The following is a 19,781-nucleotide window of genomic DNA, read 5'->3' as shown; positions in this document are numbered from 1 at the left end:
TCGCCGCGTTGTCCGTGAAGACTATAACCCTTGACCCAAGGAGATAGGGTCGGAATTTTTCAAACGAGTATACGACAGCCAACATTTCCTTCTCCGTGGTGTCATAATTTTTCTGAGCCTGATTCAGCGTCTTGGAAGCATAGAAAATCACATAGCTTTTTCCATCAATTTTCTGTCCTAGGACAGCTCCCACAGCAAAATCGCTCGCATCACACATTATCTCGAAAGGATGGCTCCAGTCTGGTGCCCTGATAATTGGTGCTGATACTAACCTGTCCTTAAGCAACTGGAACGCCCTTTCGCATCCTTCGTCAAAGAAGAATTCCACATCATTATGTAACAACCGAGTGAGTGGTTGCGCGATTTTTGCAAAATCCTTGATAAACCTCCTATAGAACCCTGCATGGCCTAGGAAGCCTCTCAACTCTTTTTGGTTCGTAGGGTATGGTAATTTTGATATCACATCCACCTTTGCTTTGTCTACTTGAATACCCCTCTCAGAAACCACGTGACCCAGGACAATGCCTTCAGTCACCATGAAGTGGCATTTCTCGAAATTCAACACTAAATGCTTCTCTTGGCATCTCTGTAACACTAGATCAAGGCTGGCTAAACAAGTATCAAATGAGTTTCCATATACAGTGAAATCGTCCATGAATATCTCAATGCATACTTCCAACAGATCCGAGAAAATGCTCATCATACACCGTTGGAAAGTTCCCGGTGCATTACACAATCCAAACGGCATTCTTCGGTATGCATATGTACCAAAGGGGCACGTGAATGTAGTTTTCCCTTGGTCCTCTGGATTAACGTAGATTTGGAAATAGCCGCTGTATCCATCAAGGAAACAAAAGTACTGTTTGCAAGCTAGTCTTTCCAGCATCTGATCAATGAAAGGTAAGGGAAAATGATCCTTCTTTGTGGCTTCGTTCAACTTCCTGTAGTCGATGCACATCCTCCATCCTGTCACTAGTCTGGTGGGTACCAACTCATTCTTTTCATTCTTAACAACCTGTATTCCAGATTTTTTTGGTACCATATGGACAGGACTGACCCACTCGCTGTCAGGAATGGAGTAGATAATCCTTAGAGCAAGCAACTTTAACACCTCCTTTAGGACCTCCTCTCGCATGTTCGGGTTCAGTTTCCGTTGTGCATCTCGATGAGCCTTCGCACCTTCTTCTAAACGAATGTGGTGCATACAAAGGTCCAGACTTATTCCCACCAAATCTGAGAGAGTCCATCCTATTGCTTTCTTGTTTCTTTTGATGACTTCCAATAACTCCTTCTCTTGCTCCTTGGTCAGGTTGCTGTTGACTATTACCGGAAATGTCTCATCCTCCTCCAAGTAAGCGTACTTGAGGCCCGGTGGAAGTGTCTTCAGCTCCTTTTTTGTTCCATTCGTCTCCTGGGGCAAGGGATTTTTGTCCGTAATTTCTGGTAACGTCTCCTTCCCAGACCCAGGAGAATTTTCCAGACTAGCCACATGAGCCGATCCCTTAGATCTAGCTAACTCAGGGCTTTTGCAGAATTCCATAATGGCCTCCGTGAGTTCTTCATCTGTCAATTCTGCTGTGTTCATTGCTGCACACCATCCTACAACTTCTCTGTCAATCGAATGACTCAACTCCGAGTTGTCGATTTGTTCCTGTATCAATTCCGTCTCAAGATACTCTTGGACTAAAGGGTTAATAACATCAATGGCATAGAGATTCTCAACATCTAAAGGCCTTTTCATCCCCTCATCTATGCTAAAGGTATACTTTTCCCCGTTATAGTCCAAACAAATTGTTCCATCAAAAACATCGATAATGGTCTTAGCTGTACGCAAAAATGGTCTCCCTAAAAGTACCCCACTGGACTCAGCAGACTTATTATCAATCATCTTGATCACATAAAAATCAGCAGGATATAGAAAATCATGCACCTTGACTATAACATTTTCCAACACTCCTTCAGGGCAGATGCAAGTTCTATCTGCTAACTGGATCACTACCTTGGTAGCAACCATTCTCACCCCAGTCAACTTCTTATAGATCGAAAGTGGTAAAACATTTATTGAAGCCCCTAGATCACACATAGCATGCTCGACCTTGATATCCCCTAGAGAGATGGGTAATGTGAACATACCTGGGTCGGTGCATTTTGAGGGCATCCTTCTCTTTTGTATCACAGCAGACACAGTCTCCCCGATCACAATCTTCCCATCTGGCTTGGTCTTCCCTGCAATAAACTCCTTGATAAACTTACTGAAGGCAGACCTTTTTAAGGCTTGCAAGAATGGCAGGTTGATTTCCAACTTGCTAAAAATCTCCATGAGATCCTCTGTATCATCCTTTTTCTTCTTCGCCTCCCCGCGATATGGAAATGGTTTTGCTCGCTTTACTGCATTTGTGGAAGTCCCAGCCTGGGTTTCATCAACTCCCTTATTTCCTTCCTTACTCACTTCTTCAGGTTCGGGGTCTAGGAAGAACGGGTCCCTTGGTCGAGGTAGGGATCCCCCTAAATCTCCCTTCTGGAGGTCTTCCTGAACAAGGATTTCCCTGGGTCTAGCGCCTTCCTCTTGATGTAGCTGACTCTCTTTCCCTTCGCTAGCCTGCATAGGTACTTTCTCATCAATTTCCAACGTCGGCCCTTCATAACCCCGCCCAGATCTCAAGGTGATTTGACTAATGTTTGCTCGGTCTGGCGGTTTGACGGTGGCAGGAAGTTTCCCTTCATTCCCTCGCATCTCATTCAAGGAAACTGCGATCTGAGAAAGTTGCTTTGCCATCATGTCCATGGCAGCTTTATGTTCAGACTGAGCATCTTGTAACTTGTGCACCATGTCATTGTTGGAGTGTAGGTTACCCTGCATGAACTGCTGTGAATTCACTAGATCATGGACCATGTCATCCAAACTCCTCTGTGGCTGGAGTTGAATTGACCAGAATTTGGTCCTTGACCTTGGTTCTACGATAGTTTCCATGATGATTGTTGTATTGGTTGTTAGACCCTTGATTTCCCTGATGGTTATTGTACTGGCTACCAGACCCTTGATTCCCTTGATGATTTGGTTGGGAATTCTGGTAGTTTCCTTGGTTATTTCTCTGATGAGGTGGCACATAGGAACTCCCTGGATTGTTCTGATTTCTGTTTCCCCAATTAATTTGATCTTGATTCCTGTACCCCAGCTGCAATTGCCCCTCTTGACCTTTCCCTGACCAGTTGGACTGCCTCTCCGGAGGTTGTGCATAATTCGTGAGCTGAAGTGGGGGTGGCTAGCCTTGATCATGGTCAGTCCATCTGAAGTTTGGGTGAGTCATCCATGGAGCGTCCCTCTGTCTTCCTTGGTTCCAACTTCCGTCGGGATTCCAACTTCCCATCGAGTTTACCTGAGCTTGACACTCCCCTTCGCAGGGCTGACTGTAGTATGGTTGAAGTTGCCTTTCCTCCTGACCAGGGGGTTTCTCAATTTCCACTGGAGCATGCGGATTGTATTTCTCAATTGCATTTAGCAAGGCCTTTTCCAGTTTATCGATCCTATCTTCCACCTTCTTGTCTTCTTGTTCCATCACTGCATTAGCTGATCCTCTCCTCAATATGCTTCGCGGGTTATCATAGGCCTTCTTCGCCTTGATCAGCCTTCCCAAGGTTTCCCGAGATTCACTTGCCTTATTCTTGGTAAAATTTCCCCCGCTCGAGGAGTTCATCAAGTCCTTTGATTCAGGGTTTGCACCTTCGTAGAACAGATAGTAAGTCTCCGCTTCTATCATCCTGTGGTTCGGACAAGCGTCCAGCAGCCCCTTGAAACGGGACCAATAAGAACTCAGAGACTCATCGTATTCTTGTTTGCACTCCTGAATCTCCTTCTTCAAGGCATTCGTCTTGTTGGATGGAAAAAAGTAATCCAGAAATTCTAGTTTAAAATCCTTCCACGTGTTGATCGAGTCCGGTGGGAGCCTTAGCAGCCAAGTGTTCACCTCCCCTTTGAGAGCAAACGGAATTGCTCGAAGACGGTAGTCCTCCTCTGTTGCCTCGCTGGGTCGCTTTTGAATGCTGCATAGTTTACTGAACTCGTTCAAAAATTCATAGGGGCATTCGTTCCTACGCCCAGAGAAAGTGGGTAGAACTCCAAGTACATTCGTCTTGATATCGATCGACCTTCATCGTGGGTTCGAGACTATAGCATGAGCGGGTTCATCGACAAGATGTGCGGTGAGCGACCCTATTTCCGGATCGGGATCTAGCAGATGAGCCATATTCGGGTCCTCCTCCTCCTCCTCGGTCTCGGAATGCACTGGTTCTGTTGACAACCCCGGGTTCTCCTCCGTCGACGAATTCCACTCCTTTTCACTTTCTGACTCGAAAGGGAATGGATCCTCTGTCCTCAATCCTGATCTGGTGGTGATGGTAGATGTAGATTCCTTGACTCGCCACTTGTATTGGCCACTCCCTGATCCAAATGAGCTTGCCCAACTTCCAGAATGGAAGCCTGCTTTCATAAACTGTCAAGGAGAAAGAAAATAACAGAAATTAAAATATTTACACAAAATCCTTAAACGAAATAACAATAAACGCCATCCACCATCCCCGGCAACGGCGCCATTTGAAAGTAGGTTTTTTCTTAGTGCGTTCAGAAGGAAATAAACAGGTTCCCTCGGTCCAGCAAATCCACTAGATCACGCGGTCTAGGAACTCGTTGGTCGCAGGAAATCCTGGTCGTCGGACACACAGAGCACTTCTTTCAAAAACCCTCAACCACTTTACTAAACCTAGTATAGGGAAGTAGGGATCGATCCCACAGAGAAGGATGCGTAATACTCATGTTCAAGGATTTGGACTTGTTTTTGGTGTTGGCTGCTGCCACGCATTTTTTCTGGACTTGTGAATCTTAAAACTCCTATGCTAATCGCTAGACCTAGGCGAAATAACAAGAGAGCGTTGTGAGAAAGTTAACTGCTCAATCACCAGATCTAAGAAAACTACTCCAATTACCTAGACCTAGGAAATAAACTGACTGTGGGGACCATGACTGAAAAAGCAGAGTACGGACGAAAAGCTGGCAGAATAACTAACTCGAGTACTAACTAGCAGCGACATCATCTTCTACAACCAAATTGCGTAAAAACTCATAAGAAAATCAACATGAACGAAATCAGAGCAGAGCAAACTAAATCTAAGTCAAATTTATGCATAACAACGAAGAACTAAACAGATCTGCAGACGTTAGACGAAGTAAAGCATAAAACAAGAAGAAAACTCAAATCCATCTAACAATTTCCTTTTCTCGCTTCGGATCCAACCTCAGACGCTAAATCCACTCCGGATCCAAGCGTCCGACACAAACTCCAATCAACAAAAACACTTCATCACTTCAGATTCGAACAACAACCTCCAATCAGTCAATAAACCAGAGATTTATCACCGAATTCCCATATCAAATACCACAACATCAAAATAAAATAGAGATCGACATAATACTTGTTAAAATAAACTCTCAGCAGCGAGATCTACGTAAATCAACTCAAAATATCACAACTAAACGCAAATCAACAAAAGCGAAAAGATAACAAGTATCATCAACAGCCAAGTCGACTCCCAAAAGTGAAGTTCGACCGCAAAATGCGAAACAACTGAAATTAAAAGAGATTGTATCTTCGTCCACACGCGGACGGTGTTGCAACTGAGAAACTTCTAAAGAAAGGAACCCTCCGTAACCCGAACTACCCCAGATCTCCCATTCCCAAGTGTGTGTTATGTGTGTGAGCTAAAAGAGAGTGAAAAAGTGATCTGATGTGCGTTGCATGCTCTTCTATATATAGGCATTGGAGTGGGGCCCAGCGAGGTATAGATAGACCTTGTTGCCCTCAGCTATTGACTCCCTCCGTCACGCCTTCTTTTCTTTTGAATTCTGCTCACTTTACTGCATTCCTTTGCTAGACCATCTCCTTCAGCATTTCCTCGCTCTAGCGATTTTTCTCACACACCTGGATTAGGAAACGTGTTAGACCCAGCAAATTATAACGCTTTTCACCACATAACCGATGCATGAAATTAGCCTTATCACCAGGGTTTCATTTAAAGAGTGTTGACCAAAAGATTAGAAAGAACTATTAGAGTATTTAAAACAACAACTTCACCTAGGAACTGGAATAAGAAAAAGGAAGGTATAATAAATGACGTTCAAGAATCTCAAGAGTATGACATAGTTTCCAAGATAAAAACCACAAGATCTCCTAAGGCCTCTAAACCGAAAGGAGAGTGCAAAATATTCAAAATAAACATAAGTGTATCAAAAACTCAGCGGAAAGCGACCAAGAGAAAAAGTAGCTATGTATGAAGACACAACTACGCTTGAAGTTCAAAACAACCATCTTAATTAATTATCATGCTCAACACCTGCCACCGCTCGCCATCGTTCAACCTGCACATAAGAAAAACACATGCAGGGCTGAGTATTTTGAAATACTCAGTGAGCTCGTCGCCAAAACATTTTATAAGTTATGCCACCCTTACCAAGTGAACTCGAGTTTTAAGCAGTTATAAGAGAATATCACGAGTATCACAAAATATATTTTCCATAGACTGGCCAGTCAAAATAATTCCTCACTTTTCTCATCAAATTCCACAATCACAATCCTTCCATGGTGCGAAGAAAGTGTGGCCACACTTTTCGCCCACGAGACCGGCCGACTAGCAAGGACGGCTCCCGATCCCCTCGTGTACACAGCCTGGTAGGGTTTGCGGCCCATACTCAGATCCGAATTCGTTAAACATATCCATAGCCATATAGCCCAATGGAGCGAACTCTCAAACTGGGCATCAGGCGCACAATATCACAACAAAACAGACATAGGCATGGCATAACAGTTAAACCACCCTTATTTCTCCACATTCATATATTTGCACATTAAAGAGTTTAAGAGTAAAGCCCACCTCGACTGCTTAGGTTTCACGTATGTTCTTTCCTTTGTTATCCGGCTTCGCAACTGAGGTTTCACCTTTTTAATCACATAGGCACATATCACAAATCAGATTCAATACAACTCCTAATTCATGCATGTCCCAACTCTTTTTCCCTTTTCCCATCGATTCATCTTATTATCACTAATCAAGCTTAAGTCATGATCATCATATAAATTCCATTCGCATCTCAACTCTAGATCTAACACCAACATAAGTTACACAAGAGTATTTAGCCATCAAGCACACACCACACAACACAACACACACACACGACACGCACACACACGCACACACACACCACGCACACGCCACACACACACCACATGCATACATATTTACATATCCCTTTTATCCCACTTTCACTCAAACATGATGCATGAGGGTTCAAGAATACCGATTAATCGGTTAGAAAGAAGAGGAATCGTGTAGAAAGAAGAAGATTAACATAAGAATACCTTTTGGAGAAAAACGAACGGTAGAAACGAAGTAAAGACTTGGTTCTTCAAGATTCTTGAGGTTCAAACTCTATTTCTTCACAAAGGAGGGAGGATTATTGGAGAAAAGTAGAAGAAAATTGAGAGAGAGTGGAGAGATGAGAGGGGGCGAAAATTTGGGTAGGGGCGAAAATTATGTGATGGCTAGGGTTAGGTTTTTGGCTCCCCTTATTTATAGAGTTCAATAAAATCTTTAGGTAAATAAATAGAATATTTCGTAAGATCTTATTCTCCACAATTAAATAAATAAATATTGTGAAGTAGGGAAGAAGAATTAACAAAAATAGACTCTAGGGCAAAATCCCATGATTTTCGAAAACTAGGCTCTTAATTAGCCAATATTTCGTTTTGAATATTTTACGGAGTAGAATAAAATATCACAGAGCAAAATAAAATAAAATCCTCCAAGTATATTGGGTAGTAGGCGTGTATTTTGGGGTTCTCCCATAAGGAACATATTTTGAATATTAACTAAAATAAGATAAGGCAAAATCTCTTGGGGTATGAAAAGATTTGGTAGAATATTTAAATTCTAGGTATGGAAGGAAATCAAATAAGGGATTAACTAAAATAAAATAATTCTTTCCTTCCCACAATAGGTGATTTTCGAAAATCACCCAGACACAAGGGGGCTCAATTTTTCTCCATAAAAATAAGGAATAATTGGGTTTTGGATTTAATTTGGATAAATATCACAAGAATTAAATTAAATTCGGAAAAAATAGAATTCCTCCCTCAAAGGGTTAAGGGTTCGAAAATCACAAGACTTGGGTGGCAAGTATTTATGGAAATTTTCTCTAATATTCTCACTCAGCCTTAAACAAATAATTCATCTCATAAATTAATAAATCACATGCCACATCATATAATCAACAAGTTTGACTTTTCAAACTTCCAATGCAAACCCTAGACTCGACTCGGCCATAGCATCTCATGCAATAAATGCATTCATAAATATTTCACGTCTCCACGTCATCAAAATAAATTCTAGGGCTCCAAAATTAGGGTTTGGGAAATCGAGATGTTACATCCTACCACACTTAAAAGAAATTTCATCCCGAAATTTGGTACCTTTAGGGAAAGAGTTCCGGGTATAGTTCCATCATCTTATCCTCAAGCTCCCACGTGGCTTCTTCGGGCCCGTGGTTTCTCCATTGTATTTTCACGAAGGCAGTGGATTTATTTCTCGAGGTTTGGACCTTTCGATCCAAGATCATCTGGGGTTGCTCCTCGTAGCTCAGATCCGGGTTTACGGTAACTTCCTCGTAGCGAATCACGTGCTTTGGATTGAATACGTATTTTCGCAACTGCGACACATGAAAGACGTTGTGCACATTCCCAAGGCTGGGCGGCAGCGCTAAACGATAAGCTACGAGTCCTACTCGTACGGCCCGATGAAACGCGGTTTCAGTTTCCCTTTAACCCCAAAACGTGTTATCCCTTTTGACGGGGATACCTTGAGGAAAACTTTATCGCCAGCGTGGAACTGTAAGTTCGTCCATCGGTCGTCGGCATACGACTTCTGTCTGTCCTGGGCTTCCTTCATTCGTGCACGGATTTGTCGAACGATTTCGACCATCTCCTCGACTGCATCGAGTCCAAGTGCCCTTTGTTCGCCAACTTCATCCCAATAGAGCGGAGATCTACACTTTCTTCCATAAAGTGCTTCATTTGGCGCCATGCCGATCGTTACTTGGAAGCTGTTGTTGTAAGCGAACTCGATCAGAGGGAGTGCGGTCTCCCAACTTTCGCCTCGGTCTAGCACCACAACTCTTAGCATATCCTCGAGAGTTTGTATCATTCTTTTGGATTGTCCGTCGGACTGTGGGTGAAAAGTCGTGCTAAAGTTTATTCGGATTCCAAGCTCACGCTGTAGGCTAATCCAAAATTTCGAGGTGAACTTCGGGTTACGATCAGACGTAATCATCACTGGGACTCCATGAAATCGTACGATCTCTCGAATGTAGATCCGAGCTAGCCTATCCGATCCATGGGTCACGGGGATCGATATGAAGTGTGTACTCTTGGTAAGTCGATCTACGATCACCCAGATCGCGGTGTTCCCTTTTAGGGTCCTCGGCAGCGCCGTCACGAAGTCCATGGCGATGTGCTCCCATTTCCACTCGGGTATCTCAAGCGGTTGTAGCTTCCCGTACGGTCGTTGATGTAAGGCTTTCACTTGTTGGCAGGCTAAGCAGCGCTCCACAAAAGCTGCGACGTCCCTCTTCATACCGTTCCACCAAAAGGACTTCTTCAGATCCTGGTACATCTTTGTGCTCCCGGGGTGAGCAGTGTATGGGGTTTCATGGGCTTCGCTCATGATCTCGTTCTTGAGTCCCTCGTCGTTCGGCACGCACAATCTCCCTTCAAAGGTGAGAGCGTTGTCGGAAGCCTCGCTAAAATTTCCGGATTCACCGGTTCTTACATCGACTAGAATCTCCTCAAATTTCGCATCCATCCGTTGTGCTGCAACGATCCTCGTCCTTAGATCAGGTTCTACTACTAAGGCGGCGATTCGGCCCTCCACGATTTCAGGTGTCTTTACTACTTCTATTCGCAACTTACTCAACTCCCGTACTAAACTTTCCTCTTCTGTCAGAAAAGTAGCGAGTTGCGAATGGTCTCTACGGCTTAAAGCATCTGCCACTACGTTTGCCTTGCCAGGGTGGTAGTTGATGCCACAATCGTAGTCCTTCACCAGCTCGAGCCATCTCCTTTGTCGCATGTTCAGGTCCTTCTCCTCGAAAAAGTACTTCAAACTCTTGTGATCCGTAAAGATTTCACACCTAACTCCATAGAGATGGTGCCTCCAAATCTTTAGGGCATGCACTACTGCGGCTAGTTCTAAATCGTGGGTGGGGTAGTTCAACTCGTGCGGTTTCAATTGTCGTGACGCGTAGGCGATCACCTTGTTGTTCTGCATCAACACGCATTCTAATCCGACTTTCGAAGCGTCGGTGTAAACTACGTAGTTTGCTCCAAGCTCTGGCATAGCTAACACTGGTGCGGTGGTCAATTTCTCCTTCAAAAGTTGAAAGCTTGCCTCACACTCCGGCGTCCAGTTCACCTTGATCCCTTTCTTGAGCTGCTGGGTCATCGGTCTCGCTATCTTGGACAACCCTTCTATGAACCTTTGGTAGTATCCTGCCAAACCTAGGAAACTCCGAATATCGTTCGGTGTGGATGGCGACTTCCATTGTTGTACCGCCTCAACCTTGGTGGGGTCCACTCGAATTCCCTCTGCTGACACGATGTGTCCTAAAAAGTTGACTTCCTTCAGCCAGAATTCGCACTTGCTAAATTTGGCGTACAACTTTTCCGTCCTCAGCGTCTCCAGCGCGATTCGTAGGTGCCCCGCGTGCTCCTTATCGTCCTTCGAGTAGACTAAGATATCATCTATGAACACTAAGACGAACGTATCTAGGTACGGGTGGAAAACTCGGTTCATCAAGTCCATAAACACTGCTGGGGTATTCGTCAGACCGAACGACATCACAACGAACTCATAGTGACCATATCTGGTACGGAATGCGGTCTTAGGTATATCCTCTTTTCGCACTTTCAGCTGGTGGTATCCGGACTTCAGATCCATCTTAGAGAACACGCCGGCTCCTCGGAGTTGGTCGAACAGGTCGCCTATCCTTGGCAATGGGTACTTGTTCTTGAGTGTCAATTTGTTCAACTCTCTGTAGTCGATACACATTCTCATTGACCCGTCTTTCTTCTTAACGAAGAGCACCGGTGCGCCCCATGGCGAAACACTGGGCCTAACGAAACCTAAGTCCATGAGCTCTTGTAGCTGTATCTTTAGTTCCTCCAATTCCTTAGGCGTCATTCGGTACGGTGCCTTTGATACGGGTGCGGCTCCAGGTTCAAGGTCGATCGTAAATTCTAACTGCCTATCTGGCGGCGGTCCAGGTAATTCCTCGGGAAAAACGTCGGGAAAATCTCGTACGACGGTGACGTCTTCGAGCCTCCTTTCCTCCTTCTCTTCTCCGTGGAGATAGACAAGGTAGGCTAGGCGTCCTTTCTTTATCATGGCGGTGGCTTGTAACGCGGAGATTATGGCTGTTCGCCGGTTCATCGAGATTCTGTGGTACACGATGGGTTCCATACCCGGAGCTTGTGGGGATATCTGTCGCTCCTTACAACTAATCGTCGCAAAGTTCGCGGTTAACCAGTCCATTCCTAAGATTACGTCGACATCTCTCATCGCCATAACTCACAGGTCGTAAGCAACTATCTTAAGTTCTCCTAGTACGATTTTTACGTTCAAGCAAAATCGGGAAATCTCTACTATCCCTCCTACTGGTGAGGACACCATCATCCTATGTTCAGATTTTCTATCAGGCAAGCTCAAGGTATGCACACACAACTCAGATATGAACGAATGCGATGCGCCCGCGTCAAACAAAACAACAATAGGGGTATCGAGGATTTCGCCCATACCTGCCAAATTTCCCCTTTCGTGGTTTCCTTGCTCAATCCGAGGCTGCTTCTGGCTAATGGAGTACGCTCTAGCCTGGGCGGGAAGTCTTGGGCGGACAGGCTGCTGCAGCCGCGGTGGTTGATCCCGGTTCACTCCCGAGCCCGTCGGTGGTGCCCTCGGCTGCTGACGGAAACCCGGATGATTCTGCCTCGACCCGGTTCCCATATTCTTGCTCGGACACTCCCTTGAGAAATGACCGTTCCCTCAGTTGAAGCACCTTGTCGGGTTCGGTCCCCTACACTCCCCAAAATGGTACTTGGCGCAAACGTTACATTGGGGTGGCCTGGCCCGGGGGTCGCTCCTTAGGTTGAACGAAGTCTGCCCTCCTCCGTACGGCGGTCGGTTCTGGGTGGGGCGGTATCGCTTGCTATCGTAGTGGGTCCTACTTTTGTCCCATCTCCTCTTATCGTGGTTAGGGCGTGGCGGGGGTAGGGCTAGCGTAGTGTTTCCCGCGCTCCTCTCTTTGGGCATTGCTGCCTCAACATCTAGTGCGAGGGCTAGCGCCTCGGCGTACGTAAGGGTCCCACGGACTGCCAGTGCCATCCTAATCCCGTGCCTTAGGCCCTCACGAAACTTATCAGCCAACTTCTCATCGGTATCCGTCTGTTCCGGCGCATAACGGGTCATGTCACAAAGCGCGCGGTCGTATTCGGTCACGGACAGACGTCCCTGAGTGAGGTTGTGGAACTCGACTGCCTTTGCCTTGCGGTAGCTCTTAGGTATGTACTTGTCGTACACCTCGGTCTTGAAGTCTTCCCACGTCATCTCGTCCACACGATCCTGGGGCATGGTCTTCAGCTTGGTGTCCCACCAAAAGTCGGCGGACCCGGTCAGTTGATGCTTCACGCAGATCATCTTCTCCGCATCGTTGCACACTAAGGTTCTGAAAATGCGTTCCAGCGCGCGTACCCAAGTTTCGGCCTTTGCGGGTTCACCCATCCCGTCGAAGGTAGGAGGCTTTTGGTCTAGGAATAGCTTTACGACTTCCCTATCTACTCGTGGAGGTGGTGGTGGCGGCCTTGGTTGCGTCACGCTTTCTTCTTCTGAAGCCTGGGAAGAAGGCTCCTCGTTCGCACGTCTTACGTTGCGTCTAGGCGGCATTCTAATTCATTTTTACTCGAGTCGTTAGCGTACTTATTCAAATCCAATAATAGTGATGTGGTATATTTGAAAGAAAAGTTTGATTCTTTCTACAAGCAGGGTCCAAGGAATGACCACTCAATCGCATTGTAGGAAAACAGTTGCGCAAGAAAAGAGACAATAAGGTTGCACCACAAGATGAAAGATGATTGGGAGAAAAAAAAATAGAACGGACAAGTATATTCACGCAATAAGGATGGAAAAGAGTGAAGACGACTCATTGCAAGATGATAAAATAAAAGGTGCGAATTCCCCATTATATCTCAAAAGTGGTCTCAAAAGGTCTTGGTACAATGAATGAAAATGAGCAAAACAATTGCGAAAGAAAATGACAACGTGAAAAGAGGTTCTAGAATTCAAAAGACACGGGGAAAGGAAAAACAAAAAAAATCACTATTCGAGCACTAGACATCTCCGCCCTCGTCCTCTTTCGGTTCTTCCGACTCTCCAACATTTTCCTCGTTTGAGCTCTCTCCCTTCTCTGCGGGTCCCATCTCCCCGTCTCCCTTCCCGTCGCTTAGGGGCGATGAGATCGAGGTAAGCATCTCTTCGGCCTCTCTTATGATCCTTCGAGGGGCCGAAACGCGCATCCTAAGGGTCCTTCTACGGGGACGCGGGCAACGTGTGGCTCCTCATCATCGCGATACTTCATTCGACGTGCTGCTCCTGGCGAGTACCTTTGCGTTGGCGGATGGAGTGGAGGTCCGTCAACGGTGGCAGACATGGCCGGAAGTAAGACTCCTATTAGGCCGAAGAAGTCTCCTCGAGGCGTATATTTGGGCAGGCTAAATCAGGTGTAGGATACTGAGGCTTGAGCGGTCCACTCGCTCCAAGGGGAAGGTAGTATATGGATAAGTCGCATGATTCCCTCGTGATGGGTAATTCCATATGCGTAGGCGTCCAGCCAATGACCGTAGAAATCGGTGACGAAGTTTAAGAGGAACTGTTTTCCGTCCCATTCCAGCTCTCTATAGCGTTCCACCGGAAAGTTCCTATTCTTGGCATAGCGGTGACGCATAAGGGCGTGATAGGGTTGAACCATCTACATAAAGGGGAAAGGAATAAGTCAGCACCGCTACAAAGGGTAAAAAGAAATAACAAGTTTGTATGGTTCCAAGTGGTGCTGCGAAAATGGATAGATATGCGTAGAGCAAAAGACGGCGGTACGAAGATAATATCGTCGGACGTTCGCGTTCCTAAGGCAGCTATTCGCGCGTTTCCTCTCATGATTCATCGAGTTCCATGTACACTAACGGCCCTATACTAGTCATTCCACGTTTCTATTGTTGGTACAAGCGCTGTGATCGTATAGCTAAAGCATGCTAGGTTCAAAAGTCCAGGTCTAAGCATCGCAACATTTCAACATAATCTCACGTAATCACATTCGCATTTCACAATTTTTCACAAGTTCCCATTGATGGGGTTTGGTGCCCCTTGCACAGCGGAAGACTTGTACAAAACAAATAAATCAGATACGGATCTATTTGACCGATTATGCGATTAATCAATTCACATGTTAAACAGGTAATTGCATGCTAGAACGCAAATAATTCATGCTCAAGGAAAGTAAATCCTAAAACATGAATTCTACGGTTTAGGGTTACCGATTTTGATTCTCCAGAGAATCGTCGATTGCTCGCGCCTTCTCCACGTGATGATCTTCAATACTAGACCACGGATCTTCTCTCTGGTTCCCGAACTGTATCTCGATATCAGGGTGGACTGATCTTATCAAAATACTAGGACTCGAATAAAGAAGACAGAAGAAATCCTTTTGGGAAAAGGAGTAGAAATCGAAATCTCCTTCAGCTGGGGGGGGAGCCAAAAATTTCGAAAATTTCAAGTATGAAAATTGTGATTCTTCTGTCTCCTTTATTCTCCTATTTATATTAAGTTCCTTATGGGCCCAGACAGGGATCTATGGAAGGTTTTGGATATGGGCTTGCCCAATTAGCTTTTTACTAATTAAATTGAACCCACAATTTAATACAAGCTTATATTGGAATATTACGAGCAGCCACTACAGAAGTAATATTGAACTCTCCCCATCCAAATCCGAAATTACAAGTAATCCGGGTTTCCGTTATTTATTATTTATTTCCTGTGCTTAAGATATAAATGTCCATTAATTAATGTCTGCTATGGACTTAATTAATTAATATCTTATTAATTCCAAGAGTGGACTTAGCAAGAAACACTTATTTATTATTCATAGAGTAATAAAACTCCAACTGACCAGTTTTCCGAATAATAAAACCTTGTTCGAGCTCCTCTTGAAGACATTATCAAACGAGACTCACCTCGTGCACGTTTCAACATAATAGCAATCCTAGCACCGCTAGATATTAATCACCACTACCCAATATATCAGGATTATTGGGTTGCGAAAAACCCGCACCATTTGATAAGTCAAAGTAGTGCATAATCAATACCGTATGCTCAATGCTAACATATGTAGATTAAGAAATAGTGTTTTATCAAGACCTAGTCTTTTAGTAGATAGCATAAATGCACGTCTTGCTGTTAGATCCGTTCAGTGCTATACCACACCAATGTCATCTTATTTCAGTAAGGCTTAGAAATATGCGGACTGACATTGCAACCTTTCACGATAGGTAGCCAAAGCCTGTCTAGGTTGTGAAATTCTTCTTTTTCTTTTGCAAAGCATTGCATAGATCTGACCGTGTTACCTTAAAGTGGACGACGCCCACAACCGGTCTACTAAGCAAAAGACTTAGACTTTGTTTGCTTCTTATACATTTAAATGTTTATAAAACATCTTATAAATGGACAAGCAAACACAATGTAATAATAATAGTGATTCTATTCGTGCGAGACTGCTCGAATAATACTGAATCGGGTTAAAAGTGGATTGTAGAGTTTTACGTATACAAGCAAGATTCTATTCGCGCGAAACGTGCTCGAAACATGCTTTTCAGTATACCAAACCTAACAGTCTCCCACTTATACTCAAAACATGACTTTAAATGGGCATTTATATCATTATTTTGGATGTTTTTGAGACAATTTTTTTTATGTTTAGACAATTTTTGCTTCAATTTTTAAGTACCTTTTGGTTTTGGTTTAATTTTGTGCTTTGAAAAATTTTTCGCAGGTTTTGACCTCTACGTGGCGACCGCCGCACGTGCTGCGGCAGTCCGCCACCTGCTCGCTGGAAGAATCTGTTGACGTGCGGCGACCAACAAACGGCCGCGGCGGACCGCCACCTGAGCACAGTCTCCAGCGCGAATTTTTCGAAATTCTTTTTCGAATTTTCGCCCCGTCAAGCCTCTACGAAAATTTTTTCAAGGTATGTTTTCTTTTTAGTAATTTTCTCACATACCAACCGACTCTATAAACTTATTTTACACTTTGTTGTAAATAAGTTTGAGGGGATGAAGTGGTGGACTGTGAGTTTAGGTTTTTGTTTTAGGGTTTTCATTTTTGTTTTAAGTTTTTACTTTTGTTTTTCAAAACCCTGTAAGAGAATTTTGTTTTCTAAAAATGTTTTCTTGAATCCATGTCGTGAACTTAACATGAAGAACTTAGAAACATGCATGCTTAGGGACACACTTTAGACTGAGTTGTCGATGATATTACATTCCATCTATGTTTAAGTATGACTTGACGTTTTGATTTGATGGTTTGGTGAAAAGGTGCATAATTAGTGAATTGCTTGTTCGCCTTGATTCATGCTTATACCTTGTGAGATTTGAGCCATAATTTCTTTCTTGTGTGATTTATCTGTATTCATGTATATGTTTCTAGAACTTGCTCTTAGTCTTGCCTTTAGGTTTACATAGTGTTTAAGTTGATTTAGGAGGATGATTGGCCATCTTTTCTAGCCTACTTTTATCCAAAATTTTCGACCCTCTCAAAATTTCAAATTTTTTCTCTTTGGAGCCAATTTTGAGCCTTTAAACCTATTCTTTGGAAGCCAAAATAATGAGGAAAATTCCTTGGGTTAGTATAGTTTTTGTTATCTTTTGTAAAAGAATTGGAGAGATAAGGAGGAAAGTATAAAAAGTAGTGTGCTTAATGTAAAAAAAAAATAGAAAAATTAAAAACATGTGCTTGATTCTAGAAAGGATGCTTATGAAAAAGAAAGAAAAGAAAAAGAAAAAGTATGAAAGGTTGTGAAAAGAAAAGAAAAATATCGAAGGATTGAAAAGTGAGTTGAAGGAGAAAAATAAAGTGTAAAAAGTGTCTTGGGGTTTAAAAAGTGGAGTCAATTTAACTCTACTTGGGATTTTTATTCTTAGTCACTTTTTATCCAAGTATTCCTTACCTACCAAAGAGCCTACGTTACAACAAAAAAAAAGACCTTTCGGACTTTTGATGCTTAATCACATCTAGTAGAGGAGGGATTTGACTTTGAGCAAACATATGGTAAACTTTGCATGATGCATGATTTGAGTGCTATACACTTAACCTTTATACACTTTGAGAGTGAGAGAAAGAACACTTACCATCTTTGGAAGTTTGCCACATGTGAGTGCTTGAATTCAAGGTGTTCCACAAGTTAGTAATGAAAGTGCACTAATAAGCCTTGCTTGATTTGATTGTGTTAATTCATGCTTAATCTGCTCTTTGATCTTTTGAGGCAATTATGACGTCTAGTCTTTGTACATTCCGTGCGTATATTCTTGTGTCTTTATTGTTTTGTTTGAGGACAAACAAAAATGTAATTTTGGGGGAGTTGATACGCTCGGATTTTGCACAGTTTTAAGACCATTATTTGGTCCGTTTTTTTATGTCAAAATCAGTATACATGTCCAATAATTTTATATTTTATACATTTTGGTATTTTGACGTGTTTTGTGAGAATTGTGCATATTTGAGCCGAAAAAGGGAGTCAAAATGCAAAGTTTGGAAAGCTGGAGTTCAGACGGCGACCGGCGACCGCCGGCGCCCGATGGTCAGTGTTATGTAGCGGCCCGCCTCGGAAATTTACGCTTGTAAACGATTCACGCTCGGAGACCACCGGAGGTCATGCGGCGGCCCGCTGCCGAAGGTACCGGGACTCCGGCCAAGGTGCGGTGGCCCGCCGGAGAAAGGCGGCGAATCCGAATTTCTCTAGATCTGCTCCAAGATTTACCATATTTTGAAGATTTTTTCCTTCTACAATGAGGATTGACTTTCCCCTATAAATAGGATCTCAAGCTTCATCAAATTAGAGCTTCTTTTTGCAACATAAATTCCCAGAGATCAAAAGATAGAGTACGTCATGGTGCAAGGAGTTGAAGAATGATTTCAAGAACATCAAGAACGACAAAGATTGTGAAAATTTCGAAAATTTCAAGTATGAAGATTGTGATTCTTCTGTCTCCTTTATTCTCCTATTTATATTAAGTTCCTTATGGGCCCAGACAGGGATCTATGGAAGGTTTTGGATATGGGCTCGCCCAATTAGCTTTTTACTAATTAAATTGAACTCACAATTTAATACAAGCTTATATTGGAATATTACGAGCAGCCACTACAGAAGTAATATTGAACTCTCCCCATCCAAATCCGAAATTACAAGTAATCCGGGTTTCCGTTATTTATTATTTATTTCCTGTGCTTAAGATATAAATATCCATTAATTAATTAATGTCTGCTATGGACTTAATTAATTAATATCTTATTAATTCCAAGAGTGGACTTAGCAAGAAACACTTATTTATTATTTATAGAGTAATAAAACTCCAACTGGCCAGTTTTCCGAATAATAAAACCTTGTTCGAGCTCCTCTTGAGGACATTATCAAACGAGACTCACCTCGTGCACGTTTCAACATAATAGCAATCCTAGCACCGCTAGATATTAATCACCACTACCCAATATATAAGGATTATTGGGTTGCGAAAAACCCGCACCATTTGATAAGTCAAAGTAGTGCATAATCAATACCGTATGCTCAATGCTAACATATGTAGATTAAGAAATAACATTTTATCAAGACCTAGTCTTTCAGTAGATAGCATAAAGACACGTCTTGCTGTTAGATCCGTTCAGTGCTATACCACACCAATGTCAAATTATTTCAGTAAGGCTTAGAAATATGCGGACTGACATTGCAACCTTTCACGATAGGTAGCCAAAGCCTATCTAGGTTGTGAAATTCTTCTTTTTCTTTTGCAAAGCATTGCATAGATCTGACCGTGTTACCTTAAAATGAACGACGCCCACAACCGGTCTATTAAGCACAAGACTTAGACTTTGTTTACTTCTTATGCATTTAAATGTTTGTAAAACATCTTATAAATGCACAAGCAAACACAATGTAATAATAATAGTGATTCTGTTCGTGCGAGACTGCTCGAATAATACTGAATCGGGTTAAAAGTGGATTGTAGAGTTTTACGTATACAAGCAAGATTCTATTCGCGCGAAACTTGCTCGAAACATACTTTTCAGTATACCAAACCTAACAATCTCCCACTTATACTCAAAACATGATTTTGAGTATACCCACTGCCAAAAACTCTCCCACTTATACTCAAAGTAGGTCTTTGTACTAGATATATCGAACTACCATTCATTTCACTAAGTGAAAGAAAAATCTGCTTGGTTGTTCTCTGATAATATCTTTTTCACCATAATGTCTTTGCTACGTACTTGATCTTTAATTAATTTCATCCCCATATGTGATTGCTTAGCTTAATAAACTCGTGTGTCCCTTGAGTTAGCCTTTACTAGAGTAATCCAAAAATAATACTCGT

The 19,781-nt window shown here is 43.1% G+C and overlaps 1 pseudogene; it reads right to left on the bottom strand.

Moving 5' to 3' along the window:
- The window catches only part of LOC125202201 (putative disease resistance RPP13-like protein 3), a 42,425-nt pseudogene that overhangs the window by 8,542 nt on the left and 14,102 nt on the right, over positions 1 to 19,781 (bottom strand).

Source organism: Salvia hispanica, chromosome 2 (genome assembly GCF_029641045.1).
Source record: "Salvia hispanica isolate PSC_SH4W2 chromosome 2, Shi_PSC_v1, whole genome shotgun sequence".
NCBI lineage: Eukaryota > Viridiplantae > Streptophyta > Magnoliopsida > Lamiales > Lamiaceae > Salvia > Salvia hispanica.
This window is presented reverse-complemented; position numbering and strand designations above follow the sequence as displayed.